Source organism: Lycorma delicatula, chromosome 4, assembly GCF_047948215.1.
Source record: "Lycorma delicatula isolate Av1 chromosome 4, ASM4794821v1, whole genome shotgun sequence".
Taxonomy (NCBI): Eukaryota; Metazoa; Arthropoda; class Insecta; order Hemiptera; family Fulgoridae; genus Lycorma; species Lycorma delicatula.
The window spans coordinates 160,088,164-160,105,447 of record NC_134458.1 but is presented as its reverse complement, the minus strand read 5'-3'; the positions used below and the strand labels follow the sequence as shown (position 1 = coordinate 160,105,447).

Genomic DNA, 17,284 nt, shown 5'->3' with positions numbered 1-17,284 from the left:
AATATAGACGTTTTCTTATAAAGACATTTCTTATATAGACGTTCGATATAATTAAATTAAATCAAGATTTGTGGATTATTTTATATTTATTACATTTTATTTAAAATAATAATTAATCTCCCTTAATATTTATAATTTTTTTTTTTAAATATTACGATAAAGTTTATCTGTTTTGTAAAGTAATTTAAAAAAAAAAAAGATTCTTATTTAACTTATTAAAAATAAATCCATTAAAATAAAAAAAAAATAGATTGTAATAAAATCTTTACGGGAAGGAAACGAAGCTATATAAATATATTACTAGGATGAAAAATTATGATGCAAGTGTTATCGCACATAAAAAAATATAACAAGACGGTCAGGAACCGCTTTGCTGGCCGTTCCGGTGTTACTAGAGAGCCTCCTAAAATTTTTAAATTTACCATCTGTTAAAAACAATAATTACAATTACTGTTTTTAAGATGCTTTTTTTCTAAACGGCAATTGCAATTATTATTTTTAAACATTGCATATCTTAGGTTAAGCTGAGAGCGGATGATACTCGGTCCGGTCACAGTCTTTCAATAGATTTCAATGCCTCGGCACAAAATGAAGAAAAGCCAAAAACTGTGACGCTACATTAAAGACTTCACAATTTATCATTAAAGCTAAATCGTCTAGATGAAAACCCTTTTTTTTATTTATTTTATCGCTACGTTGCTTAGATAGGGAGATATGCAGCGTTAAAGACAAAAGTGGCCTTTTACCTTTAAAATGGAACATTTCCGTTTAGCAAAATCGGAAAAAAGAAATTAAATGTAAAATTTTAAGATTTAAACTATTTTATTGCAGTTCACTTCTTTCTTTTTCCTGTTTAGCCTCCGGTAACTACTTTTCAGATAATACTTCAGAGGATGAATGAGGATGATATGTATGAGTGTACATCAAGTGTATGTAGTCTTTTACAGTCTCAGTTCGACCGTTCCTGAGATGTGTTAATTGAAACCCGACCACCAAAGAACACCGGTATCTACGATCCGGTATCCAAATCCTAACCTATAACTTACTTTAGTAGGATTTGAACGCTAGAACTCTCGATTTCCAAATCAGATGATTTGGGAAGACGCGTTCACCGCTAGACCAAACCGGTGGGTTATTGCAGTCGCTGATAAACTTTATTTCCCCTATGGGCTCGATCAAACACGGAGAAATACTTTAAAATTTTTTAAAATGTTTTTTCTCGCCGATCTTTTTTATAATTTGATGATTTTTAAAATCTGAAGTATACGGTCAAGAAGTAGATTATTCATGCTTTGATTTTTTATTTATTCGCCTTTCTAAACCTGTCGGTTGCAAAGTTAAAGTAGTTTGACCAGAATCATTTTTTATCGTGACACATAGGTGTCGTCCTTCTAATTTTTACTCCTTGTACGAAGTAAAGGAAGTATAACGATCAGAACAAATTTCGGTTTTCATATTTCAACGGAAATATTCATTTTGACTAGTTTCGGTGTGTTTGACTAGTTACGTACGTATGTATCTCGAATAACTCAAAAACGATTAGCTGTAGGATGTTGAAGTTTTGGATTTAGGACTGGTGTAACGTCTAGTTGTCTATCTCCTCTTTTGATTGCAGTCGACTGGACCAAAAGCGTTCAAAAAAACGCAAGATCAATAAAATTTGAATTTTGGACTTTTTCTTAACTCCAGTAAAAAGCCCTCATCGATAGCTTTTCAATGATATATGATAAGTGGTACTTATTTTCATCGGTTCCAGAGTTATAGAAAAATTAAATTTTAATTAATGAAATAATTAAATTCGGTACGAATCCGACTTCGTCTCCTTTTTTTATCATTTTTTTTAAATTGATTTGTTAATAATTATTAACATCTGATTGTAAATAAAATTACGATAAATAATAATTCAGTAATAACAATAAAATAAAAAAAAGAAAACCTTTCAAAAGTTATTAATGAAATAAAATTTTACGTACTTTTCATTTAAATAACTGTGTATATGTAATTCAATAGGCGAACAAGGAAGTCATGTAGTGTCCGCATCAGATTTTTTATGATTAATTCACCATATAAGATAGAAACTTCTGCGTGGGAATATAAAACGGAAATTTTGTAGACTATGTGGCCGGGATTCAAACCCGGGACCTCCGAATAAATGGCTGAGACGCACTATTACTCCGACATGTGACCGAAGGAGTGGTATAATTTAAATTTTATATAGATCCGCACTTCTGTATTCCCTCTAATATCCCTCAATTTAATATATGAAACCGATTTTACTTTTAATATTTTATACTTTATTTATTATTTATTTATTTATTATTTTATATTTTTACTTTTAATATCTTTTTTTTTGTCTTTAGTCATTTGACTGGTTCGATGCAGCTCTCCAATATTCTCTATTTATTGCCAGTCGTTTCAATTTCTTTTACATATTCCAAACGTCGCCTGCCTGCACAATTTTTCCCATCTACCTTTCCCTCCAATTTTAAAACGACTATTCCAGCAAGCCTTAATGTGGCCTATAAGTCTATCTCTTCTTTTAACTATATTTTCCATGTATGTCGGTTTGTTTTTCTTTAATCTTCCTTCTACTATTAATCTGAGGCCTAAAATCGCTTCCCTTGTCCCTATACTTTTTCTGAAACCAAATTGATCTTCTCCTAACACTTCTTCCATTCTCTTCTGAATTCTTCTGTACAGAATTCTAGTTAAGATTTTTGATGCGCGGCTAGTTAAGCTAATTGTTCTGTGTTCTTCACATTTATCTGCTCCTCCTTTCTTTGGTATCGTGACTACAACACTCTTTTTGAAGTCTGACGTAACTTACCCTTTTTCCTAAATATTACCCACCGGTTTTAATATTAACCTATTAAAATGTGCTATTTGAGGAATGTTCAAATTGTACAATTTTAACATAGGTGTGGAACAGAAAAGTCTATTGAAAAAAAAATTGTTTAAAATTTTAATAACAAATCATTTTTATTTGTCTTTTTTTATCCGGTATTGATTTACATGTTATTTAAAACCCTCCAACTAGTAAAAAGATAGACATCGACGACAAAATGTTGTCAATTATATTTTTTCATCGTCAAATGAAAACGGGTAATGAAAATTAATAGATAGAAAATCGTGGCGCGGGGTACTCGAATAAATACGGTATATATTTTTATATTATAATAAAATTAAAAGATAAATACTGTGAATAATAACAAATAAACAGGAAGAGGAAGGTCCGATAAGGTATGACATAAAATAATGGGAGGGGCATTGACTTAACGTTATACAAGGAAACTGGGAGAGGGGTGAGGGAAAACGGTCAAAGGAAAAAGTTGGAAAGGGAAAAGGGGAAGGAGAATAAGTGAAAGGTAAATTTGTCAAGTTCAGTTTTTTAATTTGTTTTATCAAATTTTCAATTGCGTTCATTTAAACTCTCTCTCTCTCTATCAATATCTCTCTCTCTCTCTCTCTCTCTCTCTCTCTCTCTCTCTCTCTCTATAAAAGCATTGCCGCTTCTGCTAGTATCAAATAAGTATGAACAGTGGTCACGTACAAGTAATTTGTTGTATAGTTTTTTTTATATGCTATTGACCTTGAAAACATTACATATAATAGCGTCTGTATTTTTGTTTTGACTACACTGCCAGTTTTAACTGAAATTTCTTTTTTGTTTAGCAAGCGGCAGTGTAATGATAAAGAGTTTTACTTTACAGTACGTATTATCTTATATACATAACTCTTGTACGAACAAATACAAAAAAAAATTCAATAAGAAATCCTTTTTTCAGGCTTACTAGGAATTATACAATGAGAAATGAAATATTTTCCTGTCTTCACAAAAAACGAATATATATTTTATATATCGATATACCGATTCAAAATGTTTATTACGATCGCTAAATGGATTGTCTAATTATTAAACATCATTACATTCGTAAATATTACTCTTAATAAGTAATATTAGTTTATAAGATATTTTGCGTACAGTCATTAGAAGAAATAGAAATGATATGTAAAACAAATTAATTAACGAGTTTTGCGCAAAATCCTTTAAATAAAAGAATCACATTAAATCACTCTACAACCCTTCAAATCGTTTATTTAGACTAAATAATTTTCCGTTCACATAAGTTATAAAAAAAACTTTTCTCAGGATTACCAGAGGAATTTCCTCTACAAAATAGATGAATCTATCTATTTATGGATAGGAGGTAATATCTATGGACAGCAGTAGCCCCACTACTTCCTATCTTATCAAATCTATTTAGATTATAAGTAACTCAACTCGTTCGTATAAGACAGAACAGTGGAAATATTGCTGAAGTATGAGTACGTTTTCCATTTGTCAACTCAAAAAATATAATCAAAATAACAAATTCATTTCTTTATGATAAATTAAACTATCCTTTTTAAATGAATACGATTCATCGTAGAATTGAAGAATTCTGCGATAAAAATTAATTTCAATTTGCTCCTTCGAACGAAGGAGACACTTTCTCCTTCGTTCTCGCTCCTGTCCACCGTTTTGTTATTCTTATATCAAAAATTTATCTCAGGTTCGGATAGGCGAATCGCATTAATATTTGTTAAGCATCTTTGTAATGGAGGTTTTACAATATTTCGAAGCGCCCCTATGAAGAGGCCGCAGCATACCGTTTGGGAATCACTGGTCGATAAGGTTTCGGTTATTATCAGTAATACGAAATTGGGAAATTATCTTCGATTGGTTTTCCTTATCGAGAAACAATTATTTCCATTTAGAAAGATTTTCTAGCAGTTTTAGCATTAGTTGCCCTTACATTCGATGCGTATAAAAGAAACTTCTTCTACTAAAATAACAGTTTGTTTAAAATATTATCGTGCTTTATTTTTCAACCGTGTTTAAATTTCCGTCTGTATTTTGTCCGAACTTGATTCAAAACAGTTCGGTCAGTTCTGTATTATTTTAAAAATAGTTTTAAAAAAAATATTTTTTAATAAATCGGACAAAAATTTCAAATCTTGGCCTCACGTAATTATTTCTATCTGTAGCGATATCATTTCTGCTTCTATTTTTATCTTATTTTTATTTAGTCTGAAACAAATAAATTAGACGATTGAATAAATTTTATTAGAATTCCTTTTTTTCATTATAAGAAGACCGTATCGCTGAATCGTAAAATTAGACCGCATGATATAAGATCGGTTACAGTTTATTTTAAATTTTATAGATTAATTTAAATGTGTTAAAGTAGCTTTTTTTGTTTTAAATGGAAGAGTAGCCTCGGATAAAATATCAGAACGTTTTACTCTTAGAAAAAAACATTAATATAGCATTGAGGTATATTATTTAAACAGGAGGTATTTTCTTTACCGGTTTCCACATTGTGGAGGTAATGAAAAAAATGCTTAGTTAATTTTCAAGGGCAAAAAGTGTGTTATATAAGATATACGTGCAATGAACGCAGAGAAGAAAAAGGATACATCGGTTAGACATGGAGAGGGAAGAATTGCTGCGTGTTGAAGGTTCAACTTTTAACCGTTTTACAGTTTCAATTCTGCTACGATATAGAATAGGACTTTTTATTACTCAGTTTTAAAAGTATAACACACACACACACACACACACACACACACACTTTAGGAAAAATTAACTATAATAATTTGTATATTTTGTGAATGCATTTTTAAATACTAAGAATTCAAGATTAAGTTGTACGGAAGATAGTGATTAAATTTTTTAACCTAGAAAAACAAAACCAAGTTTGTTTTTATTAAGATTTATTGAACGGCAATTTAATGAGTGAAATTCAAAAATTTATTAAACCTCATGATTAATAAATCAAAAAATTTACAGATTCTTACTTTTACTGTGCTAGTAAATAATTGTTATAATTATGCCCAAGCTAAATTCAACGATATTTTTAATTAGCTGACAACTAATACATTATTACTTATCGATCTTGTTTTTGTTTGATATTAAACATTTTTAGCTGACTTAAGATAATCTTAATTGAAGGAATAATTTGTTGTAAACACATCATAATTAAAAATGTATATAAATTTTTCAATCTCTTAATAAGATTTAGAAACAATTTTATTCTGTTTATTTATTAATTATCATAAATATTTTATGAACATGTGTGTTTCAAGCTATATCATTTTTTTATTATTATTAAATTTCTTATATGTAAAATGATGAATAATTTCTTTTAAAGTATTTATGATGCCATCTACCGACTCAATTTCACTTTCGATAACGTTTTGGTGTATGTACGTGGGTTTATAATGATGAACTTTTTTTTTTATAGAATATTCTAGAAAAATAACTGTTGAACACAATTTAGGACGTTATTTAAAGTAAGTAATAACTTTATTACTCTTATATATATATATATATGCATGAAACATAGATTTGGTAATTTTTTTTTAAGCTAATAATACTTAATTAAAGATAAGTTATTACATTTTAGTTAAACGAGTTGAAAATGTAATCGGATAATTTTATAAAGCTTATTATCAGGATTCTTAAACTGTTATATTTTGTAAGAGTTATTGATATGTAGGATGATTTTTATATTTTATTAAGGTCTATTCTAACATTTAATTTTATTTAATAATAATTTTCAGACATACATTTTATTTAGTAAAAATATAATGCATTTTACATTAGCTTGATTAACCAATATGGCGGCGTTATTTTTATAAAATTAAATTTTATATAGGAACTGCAATGAGTTTTGAGAACTAAAAAACAAAATACTTTATTCTTTTAAATGACCCTATGAGAATTGTTTTGATTTTAAGTTTTGTAACAATACATATATAGCGGGTACTGAATAGCAAATCATTTTTGTACTCTACTTACTTTGTTGATGTCAGAAATTTTAAGGAATTTAGTTCTTTTTTTCTTTTTCTTTGGAAAATTAATTAGTTTTTTTTCATAAGAAATTTGAAGACCAATTTGCTTGCAAATTCGCTTAGTAATTGAATTCTGATTTTAGCCTGAGTGGTTCTGAAAGTTACTTACTTTGAGTTTGAGTTTTGTTTTCTTTGTCGTTGGTAAATCAGTTAGTTTTTCACAGTGCAGGGTTATTATGTAGGGTTTTATTAAACAAGTTAAAATTGTCTTGCGGTTAGATATATCGTACAAAGTATATTACTAACATTTTTTGGTAATCGACATGTTATATTTCGACACAGTGAAAAGAAAAATTAAATAGTATTTAATTTTTCTTTTAACTTTTTTGAAGAAGTAGGAAGTACGGTATGCTCTGGCAAATTACAGGATTTATTCTTTCAAATCTTGCAGTTCAAGCAGCAAGTACATCCTATTTATTCTCTGACATATTGCAAAGTATATTATTTATATTTTTACAAAAAAAGTTAGAAACGTAATAAGCTCACTTAGGTTTAGTACAGAGTTTATTATTTATATGAATTTTATTAACCCGTTGGTATTAATATATAAATTATTTATATAACAGTTACCACTTACCGACAATCTTTAATAGTAATGTTCCAGCGCTTTCAGATTATTAATCTATCCTCATGAACAATGATGTGTTATGCTCTATAATTATTTACTTTACATGTCATTAATTATACTAAATTAAATTTTATAAAAATGTAATTATAACAATCGATCGTCAAAAGGTAAAATAAAGTCAACATTATGCATCATGTCAGTATGAAGGTCTCAATTGTTATGTTTATTAGTATGAAGCAGTATTACCGACCTGAGAATTAAAATTATTGTTTAATATATGTTTGAATAATATTAATCAAACAAATATTCAAAGTTTTATAAAATTCAATTCAGTATAATTAATGATATGTGACGTAAATAAAGTATAACACATCATTGTTCCTGAGGATGGATTAATAATCTGAAAGCGCTGGAACATTACTATTAAAGATTGTCGGTAAGTGGTAACTGTTATATAAATAATTTATATATTATTTATGATTTTACTGAACGAGAGAAAATGTTATATTGCTCTCACATAGTACAGGGTGTACTAACTACTTTTATTGATGAGGCAGCAAATACTATATACTTTGACACAGTTACGGATGCATTATCAAGCTTCTTGTTGATTTAGCAGCATATCTTGTAAGCTATCGTATTGCGTGCTGTATTTAATTTTTTGTCGAGCAAGTAGGATTTGGGCAAGGAATTGAGCAAGTAGTAATACATTCAGGATGTATTATTTATTTTTGCTGAAAAATTAGAAAATTTAATATGCTATGACATAGTTAATGATGTGTTATTCAGGTTTTTTGAGCGCTTAGGGAATATGATATGCTCTGATGTAGTACAGGGTATGTTATTTGTTTGTACTGAACAAGTTAGAAATTAAATATGTTGTGACAGTGGACAGCACATTGAAGGTGCTCCCAAAACAGCGCCACAGGAGCACCCCATTTATTATTAGTTGATGGTGATGATAAGTCTAGCTTGCAACGAGGTACCTTACAACTCCAACCTCACAGGCGATCTCCACGGGAAGCTCATTATTGTTAAACAAAATTTCTTAAATTTATTTAATATTATTTTATATAATGTAAATTTTATTTTATTATTTTTGTAATATTATTCATTCGATTGAATAAAATCATTTAGTTCAAAATCAACCCACACAGTAAAGACTCACAGTTCATTAATTCAATTCATGAAAGTTTTTGCTTCAATCAGCAAAGCTCCACTACTATATGTAGTGGAGCTACATATAGCTCCACTACATATAGTAGTGGAGCTATATGTAGCTCCACTACATTGTCAAGAATTAATACTTATTTCCTACTTTGCTTATTTCAAAGCTCCACTACATATAGTAGTGGAGCTTTAAAGCTACTATTCCAGGATGCCTTAGTATGTGGCCCATAAGTCTGTGTCTTCTTTTAGCTATATTTTTCCAAATGCTTGTTTCTTCATCTATTTGCCGCAACACCTCTTCATTTGTCACTTTATCCAACCATCTGATTTTTAACATTCTCCTATAGCACCGCATTTCAAAAGCTTTTAATCTTTGCTTCTCAGATACTCCGAATGTCCAAGTTTCACTTCCATATAAAGCGACGCTCCAAACATATACTTTCAAAAATCTTTTTCTGACCTTTAAATTAATTTTTGAAATAAACAAATTATATTTCTGACTGAAGGCTCGTTTCGCTTGTGCTATTCGGCATTTTATATCGCTCCTGCTTCGTCCATCTTTAGTAATTCTACTTCCCAAATAACAAAATTCTTCTACCTCGATAATCCTTTCTCCTCCTATTTTCACATTCAGTGGTCCATCTTTGTTATTTCTACTACTTTTAATTACTTTTTCCATTTTTTGCTATTTTTCCCCTAGTAGGTTATATTTTTCTGTGTACTTTTGTGCGTTTCAGTTTCAGGATTAATATAAAAATTTTAATTAAGATTACTTTGATTAGATTTTTTATCAGTAGACATATCTCCTTGTCGTGTATTTTTTCAGGTTCAACTAAATTTATATTATAACTGCATAAACATTATTATTAGTTAGGTTAAGTTGTGTTCACCGTCCAAATCTCTATTGGTGGAGGAACCCCATTTATGGACGCCTGGGCAGTGTCGGGCTCGCTAACAGGTTCCACAAGATTTTATTAAGTGTGTATACGTATATACGTTCGTGCACACTACCCCTTAACTTTATGGTCGAAATCTTTTTTATCCTCTACTTAGCACCGGTGAATTGTAACGGTCGTCATTTCCTATAATTTTATTATCAAATTAATTTACTTTTACGTATATTATGATACTAATACAAATTGATATTTTATAGATAACGAATTAAATTTAGTAAATCACATAATTACTGTCTGAAGAAGTCGATATTAATATATACAACGCATTAAATTTTGTTAAAGGAAGTTATAGATTTTTATTTTTGTTTTATGATTTACATAGTAGTGAGATTGATTATTTAAACTGCGGTTGGTAACCTTCCAGTTTCAGTAGGTTTTGTGGTTATCGGGAACAAACGAAAAGATGTCAATATATGTAGAACCGAGGTTAATTATTTTGTTTTCCTTCTGGACGCTACTTTGTGATTTTCAACAAAAAAAATTATTTCTCAGAAACGGGTAAACTTACATTAATTAAATTTGGAAAATCTAAATTTTTATTTTACAAAATAAAAAAAATTAAACATCTTTACCTATTAATTTATTAAGCTTTTTATTTTGAATAAAATGACAAACGATCGAGTACACAATGAACCCGGCAGTACGCGTTTTTATCCGTTTCTATTTCCTCCATCAAATGTAATAATAATACTTAATAACAAGATTTTATGTGCGCTCGCGTGCGGGTCTGCATTTACATGTATTGTATGTTGAGCATGATTACGTAATAAGTTAGTTACGTAGTAATAGGTTAATTAAATAAGCGTAAATTTTGTTATAACTCTTTCGTGTATCGTTAAAATGGAAATTTATTTTCGTTAATATTTAATGTAATTATAAGTTCCGCAAGATTGAAAATAACTTATTTGGTATTAGAGGACGTTTGATGGATGGACAACGTATAAGCGAAAAAAAATTTTAGATGGAATAATTTTGTTGTAGATGTCGTGACATTCGTTGCCATAGTGGGGGATGACAGAGAAATATGTGTGTCCCGCAGTTCTGCTGTGTAAGTGTACGGGAAAGTGTAGTACGTGTGTTCGTAGACTCAATTTGTAAGACTTGTTACTGACTCGAGGGAACGTCATCCAGTTTACTTCTTTTTGTCGAGATATTACTGATTAAGGTGAGTAATTACTTTTTTAATTTTTTTTACAATTTTTGAAACAATAATCTGCAGATGTTTTCTGTTTCTATGTATGTATTCAAATAATTTATTAAATTAAAAATGTTAATAGCCCGAATTTACACTCATTAATTTAAAAAAATAAATAATTATTCACCGTGTTTAAATTTTCTTCGTAACATTTAAAAAATATTTACCGTTAATTTTTTTAATTGAATTTTTCTGTTTTAAATTTATTACAAGGCACAAAAACATCAATTTGCTGGATCAAACAACCTACTAACATGACGGTTTTGGTTTGACTCCAAGCGTTGAGTCAATTCTTACCAATTTTTTTTTATACAAAAAAACCCTCATGATTTAACTTTAATTTTAAGTTTCAGTTTAATAAGATAATTACATGCGCTTATTTAAATATTTATATTTGGTTTCTTAAAAACAAATTTATTATTATAAGAGTTAATCTTTATGATTTAAATTGAGAATATTTTATTAAGCTTTCCGGGTTTATTTTCATCTATTTTGGATTCCTGATTTTTTTTGTTGTATTGAATTAGCATAAGGGGTAGCTTTACGGTCTGGTTTTGATGCTTTAAATTGTTAGCTTTTAAGTTTATTTTCTTATATTTTGAACCCTTGTTTTTTATATTAAATTGATTTAAGGTTAGGGGTAGCTTTAAGTTCTAATTTTGATGGTTTAAATTGTTAGCTTTTAAGATTATTTTTATCTATTTTGAATTCTTTGTTTTGACTTTAGGTTTAGTCGGGGTATTAACGGGCTCATGTAGAGGCCCCTACTTCAGGTTCTATAATTTTAGCCGGTGTAATATTAAAGTTGGGGGGTATGGTTACCCCCAGTATGGGGGGGCTTTACCCCCAGTAAAGTATGGGGGTATGGTTGGATTCGTCGATTAGGTTATATTTATTTTTTTTATTTAATTACGGTTATTTTTTTGTTAGTATTTGTTTATTTGGTCGTTAGAATATTTTGTATAATTCAAAGAGATTTAAAGGTTCTTGTTGCTTATTCTTCGTCTGTTTGTCACATAAGTCTGGTTATTTACTATAACTGGTTTGGGATTAATCGGTTCATCGTCTTTTATGGTCGCTCGTGCTTTTGTTATTTACATATGTCGGGGTTATTTACGATCGATCGGGAAGACAAAGATTCTTTCTCGTTAAGGGATTGCTTAATTATTTACCTTTACTTAAGTTTTTTTTTGATTTTTGTTTTGCGTCTTCTTGTCCTCCTAGATTGAATTTATTTTCTGAGATTAGTTTAATTATTTCTATTTTAAGATGAAGATTTTATTTTTTATTTTTATTTTTCCTGCTTGTTATAAAGTAATAATTTTTTCTTTAACTCAGCACGGTCTTTATTCCGGTGATTTAATTTTAATTAGTTCTTGTTATGTTCGTGAATTTTATGTTTTGCTTCTTCATTGTTTCCTAATTTTTTTATATAATATTTGATTTATTTTAATTTAAAATTTTGATTTGTGATGTCAAAGATCTTTTTGAGAATAGGCTATGTTTTTCTGTTACAATCTTTTTTTTTCTTTGGTATTTATTTGTTTGAATATGATTTCGTTTTTTTGAGTGGTTTTTTTTAAAAATCTTTTTCTATGTTTTTTTGATTGAATTTCTTGTTTTTTTATGTCTTGTATTTTTAATTAGAAGTTGTGTTTTATTTTATAGTCTTGGTGATTTAAATTTAGTTCGGTTTTATTATTTGGTTGTTTTATTTATTCTAAGTACGGTTTTTTTATTTTAATTCCTGATTTTATTTGTTTATTATTAGGCTGAGATGGTCTCGGGTTAATTTTTTATTGTTTAGTTATTTATTATCAAAATAGAGTTTCTTTATGTTCTGGTCTTATTACTTTATTAATAAATCGTGCAGGCGATGTATTTTTAATTTTGTGTATCGGTTTATTTATTAATTTTGGTTCTTTTCATTATATTTTTTTGACGGTGATTTTATTAATTTGGTTTTATTTGCTTCTTTTACTAAAAGCGCTCGGTTCCCCTTTTGTGTTTGGTTGCCTTCGGCGACGGCAGCTCCTACCCCTGTTTCTACTTTGGTGACTTCTGGTGTTTATTTAATTATTCGATTTAATTATTTTATTTATTTTTGCGATACTTGTGCCGCTCGTTTAGAAAATGATTTGATGAAGAATATTGCTTTTTCTACTCTTAGACGGTTGGGATTTATATTTTATATTAGTTTTGGATACTAAAGATGATTTTTTCTTTACTGATTTTGTTTAGATAAATTTTTTTTAAATTATGATTTACAAGATCATTGTTTTTTTTTAAACTATCCTAAACTTTACTTATGATAATTATTTATTTTTTTAGATTAATTATTTTTTTATTTGTTCGTAGGCATTTTCTTTTATGTCTTTTGGGGCTTGAATATTTATTACTTTATTCTTTTTTTAGTTTCTATTTAGCTTCAGTTAAATTGAGTATGAGGATTATCCTTAAAATTAAGTCGAAATTAATTGTAATTTTACTTCTTTACACTATTTAAGAGAAATTGATTATTCAATAACTTTTATTTGCAAAGTAAATGTTATATTTAACTATTCTCCTTAATTTCTTCATTCTAGTATTCCTATTTTTCATTCATGTATAAGTCCTATAATTAGGATTAAGATTGTAACTGTTGATGAAATTAGTCATTCTTCTATAATTATTATTTTTGTTGAGAATATTGGTATGATTATTGAAATTTCAATGTCGAAGATTAAGAAGATTGTTGCAATTAAAAAGAAGTGAGTAGAAAACGATTTTCGTGTTGATGATATTTTTGAAAATCCACATTCAAATGGTGAATTTTTTTCTCGTCTTATTTTATTTTTTTTAGAGATTAATATTGTGAATATTATCATTATAATAATGATTGATCTAGTGAAATTATTGTTATTGTAATTTTGATTATCTTTTTAATTTTATTTAATCTATTAGTTGGAGGCTAATTATACTTTTTGTACTAAAAAGATTATTATTATTTTCCTCATCAGTAAATTGAAAGATATAGGAATAATCAAATTACGTCTACAAAATGTCAGTATCAGATTGCTGCTTCTAAGCCTAGGTGATGATGTCTGGCTGAAAAATGTATCTTTATGCATCGTACCATTGAGATTATAATGAAGGTTGTTCCCACAATTACATGAATACCGTTCAGGTAAAAAAGATACACGAAAGTCGCAAATTTGCTCATCTATTAGACGCACAGGAATGAAAAATTGTAACCGCAAAAGGAGGCTTCCAGAAAACTATTATTCTTGATCGACAAATTATTTTAGGTTAAAACCACAAAATCAAACTATACGGACGATTCCCTCGATATATTATGTAATTAAGACGAATCTGAGGTCATACTCGGCTTTAATTTCTTTGTCGTATAGTATCCGCATTTGAAATTACTTTTTACGGGTGAAGACAATCCTTTATATGCCCGCTGGCAAATAAATTAAATATTAATAGAATTTTTTTGTTACTATTATTAAATAATTCGATTTAAAGTAATTTAATTTTAGACTGAATTAATTTAAAAATTTTTTAATTATTTTCACGGCCTTCGAAACAACTAAATAATTAACCGGTATTAATTTGTACTCATATTAATACAGTAAAATAAGCTTCAACACGATCGCCCCCTACCACTCTAGCAAATCTATAAAAATGATTATTCTACTGAATAATCGTGAAAATTTTTCCGTCAAATCTGATACAGAAAGAAGTATAACAAATAATTTGATTTTATCAAATATTATTAGTTTTACGCTCTTCTACACGCTTTTGTTTCTGCGCTAATCTTTTCATTTCAGAGTCCTTACAGTTTCTAGATCTACCTTGGCATATTAACTACATCTAATGCGTTTACGGAAATACGCAATAGAAACTAATCGACAGCCTGCCTACGACGACTGTTCGAAGACTAATACGCTAAATTTTCAAACGGCATGAAATAAGCCTGTCAAGTGTAGGGTAAATTGTTCTACAACCGAAGAAAAAATTGAGATTTTTTGTTGGTTTTTTTCTCAGTCGATAATAAATACAAAACTCGAAAGCTTGTGGATGGTAGTGAAGAATGGAAAACATTTTAGCATATTCCGGCGGCTAATATATATATATATATATATATATATATATATATGTTCGTATATTATTGAAAAATGGAACAAACTAAAGCTAGAAAGAAATGGCCTATTTGAATTCGATTTAAATTGCGATAAAAAAAATTCCAAAGGTTTATGCACGTATGGACTGAAAAAATATTTTTAAGTTAATTACTTTAACAACGAACTATTATTTAATTTCTTTACATAAAACTAATTCTTTAGCAATATCGCGCGCGCGCAACACACACGTAATCTCACTCGATAGATTTAATAATTTTTTCTTAATGTTTCCTTTCCCCTTATATTTATGACCGTTATTACGAAAAATACATTGACGTTGCGTAATTTCTTTGTAATAAGACGGCTTATGAGAAGGGCCGTATTACGTTTCTACTGCCTTTTTTAATAAATTGAAAGACTTAAAATATCCCACCGATTCGATTAAAATACAATCAAAAAATTTTGTTTGTCGATGAAGTTTTACAAATGATTTTCCGCATTCCTTTCAGTCTATACATAAATATACGCTTAAAATATTTTTGAATAACCGCTTTTGAATTGTTTTTCTCTTCCAAACATAATGTTTTTCTGCAATTTCCAGGGAGAAGTACGGTCCACTTCTTTTTGTTTTTAGAGAACACCGTTACGGAAACAAACCGATCTCGATGTGTGAAAACCGGCTTTTTTCTCTCGATTAGAGGCCTCCGAGATCGCCAGATCTCTTTGTGTGGGATATCGTAAAGAATCCGTGTAAGCGCCTCCTCTTCAGGCTACAGCGGTCGAACTGTGGAACCGCATAACCACCACCGTGTGCTAGCAGTGAACCTTGTGCATCCCGAGGGGGGACGTAAAAACTTCACGAATAACACGTAATATAAAATTAAGCTTAAGTTTTTATATTCGATATTTTTCAAAATGTAAAAGATTCAAATCGCACGATTTTTTTTTAGGATACGCTTTTTTCCGTTCGTATATTTCCTTTACTACTGCTATTCTAATATTTATTATTTAATTTCACTTTTTTAATATTTTTTTAGCATTTTATCAAAGTATCTGTACTTTTTTCTTGACGGATATATTCAATCGCTTTTAATTAATTAATTTTTTTATCAAGATTCATTTTCTTACTGCTTCTTCGTTTAAGTTTTTTTTTTTTTTAATTTTGAAATCATCTTTTGAATATCCTGCGTTTTATCTTCAAAAAAGTGTCGTGTAAAAGCTTACGTTTCCTCTTTCTAATGCTATTAAGCTGATTCCCTCTTATTCTTTTGTAGATAATATTTGATATACTAAAGTCAAATTAATACGCATAATTTTAAGAAAATATTTTGTTAAAAATGCAAATACAGTATTATTATTCGACGGAACAGAACAAGTACTTAAGATAGTGGAGAAATTACCTATTATATCATCGATTGAACCGATTACAGATATTTAGTGAAGTGAATAAACTATACTTTTTACTTTAAAATAAATACCGGTCAAGTAAAGTAAACCCTTGAGACTAAGTGAATAACCTTTTACTTATACTTATAAGTAAACACTTGTAACATTCGTAGTTGTCAGTAACATATGTTAGTATAAGTGAACGTATATTCAGAAAACTACGTTTTATAAAAATTCCCACCACTCAAAAGGCTATTCATATTGACAAAAACCCATTTTTACTGTAAACTGTTATTCATTACGAATCGTTATGTGTTACATGTTCACCGATATCATTTGTCAGAAAAGATATTTATAGACCTCAAATAAAGTGACGTATTTATTTCTAAGTGCGTGCAATCCACAGCACCTATTACGCTCGGCATTTTAAAGCGAGAACTCCATTTTCTCTTGGCTTCATTTAACTCATGAGCATTCTGTGGGAAACGAATCCACTCAGATGCCTTTTCGTTTATTTTATTCAGAACGTAATCGAAAGTTTTGCATACTGTAGAACGGTGAATCCCGAAGTCTTCACCGACACAGTTTTGAAATCCAGGGTCTGATAAGTACCGCAAAAATACTTCTATCTTCTGTTGCGATGACAGAGCACCTCCTCGCTTTTCATTACTTTCTTCCAAAAAAGCGTTCGTCAAAAATTCAACTGATTCTTTTGTAAAACGAATTAGTTCTTCATATCTTCTTGGACTCAATATTCGCCTTTCTTTGTAAGTTTTTGGTTGACGAATGTTGACAAAGGCAGCCATACCAAGTATAAAAAATTAAATGAAAGTTTGATTTTTTTTTTGTCTTCAGTCATTTGACTGGTTTGATGCAGCTCTCCAAGATTCCCTATCTAAAAAGTTAATCTAGAAAGTTTGATAAGGTTACTAAATAGCTACCTTGAAATTCTACCGGTAAATACTTGAATACTCTTCCGAACTTAGGATTTTATTCACTCGTTTTA

General features: G+C 29.1%; 1 pseudogene; it reads right to left on the bottom strand.

The window, feature by feature from the left end:
• Positions 1 to 17,084, bottom strand: part of LOC142322743 (cytochrome c oxidase subunit 3-like) — a 40,026-nt pseudogene extending 22,942 nt beyond the window's left edge.
• Positions 17,085 to 17,284: the final 200 nt, after the last annotated feature.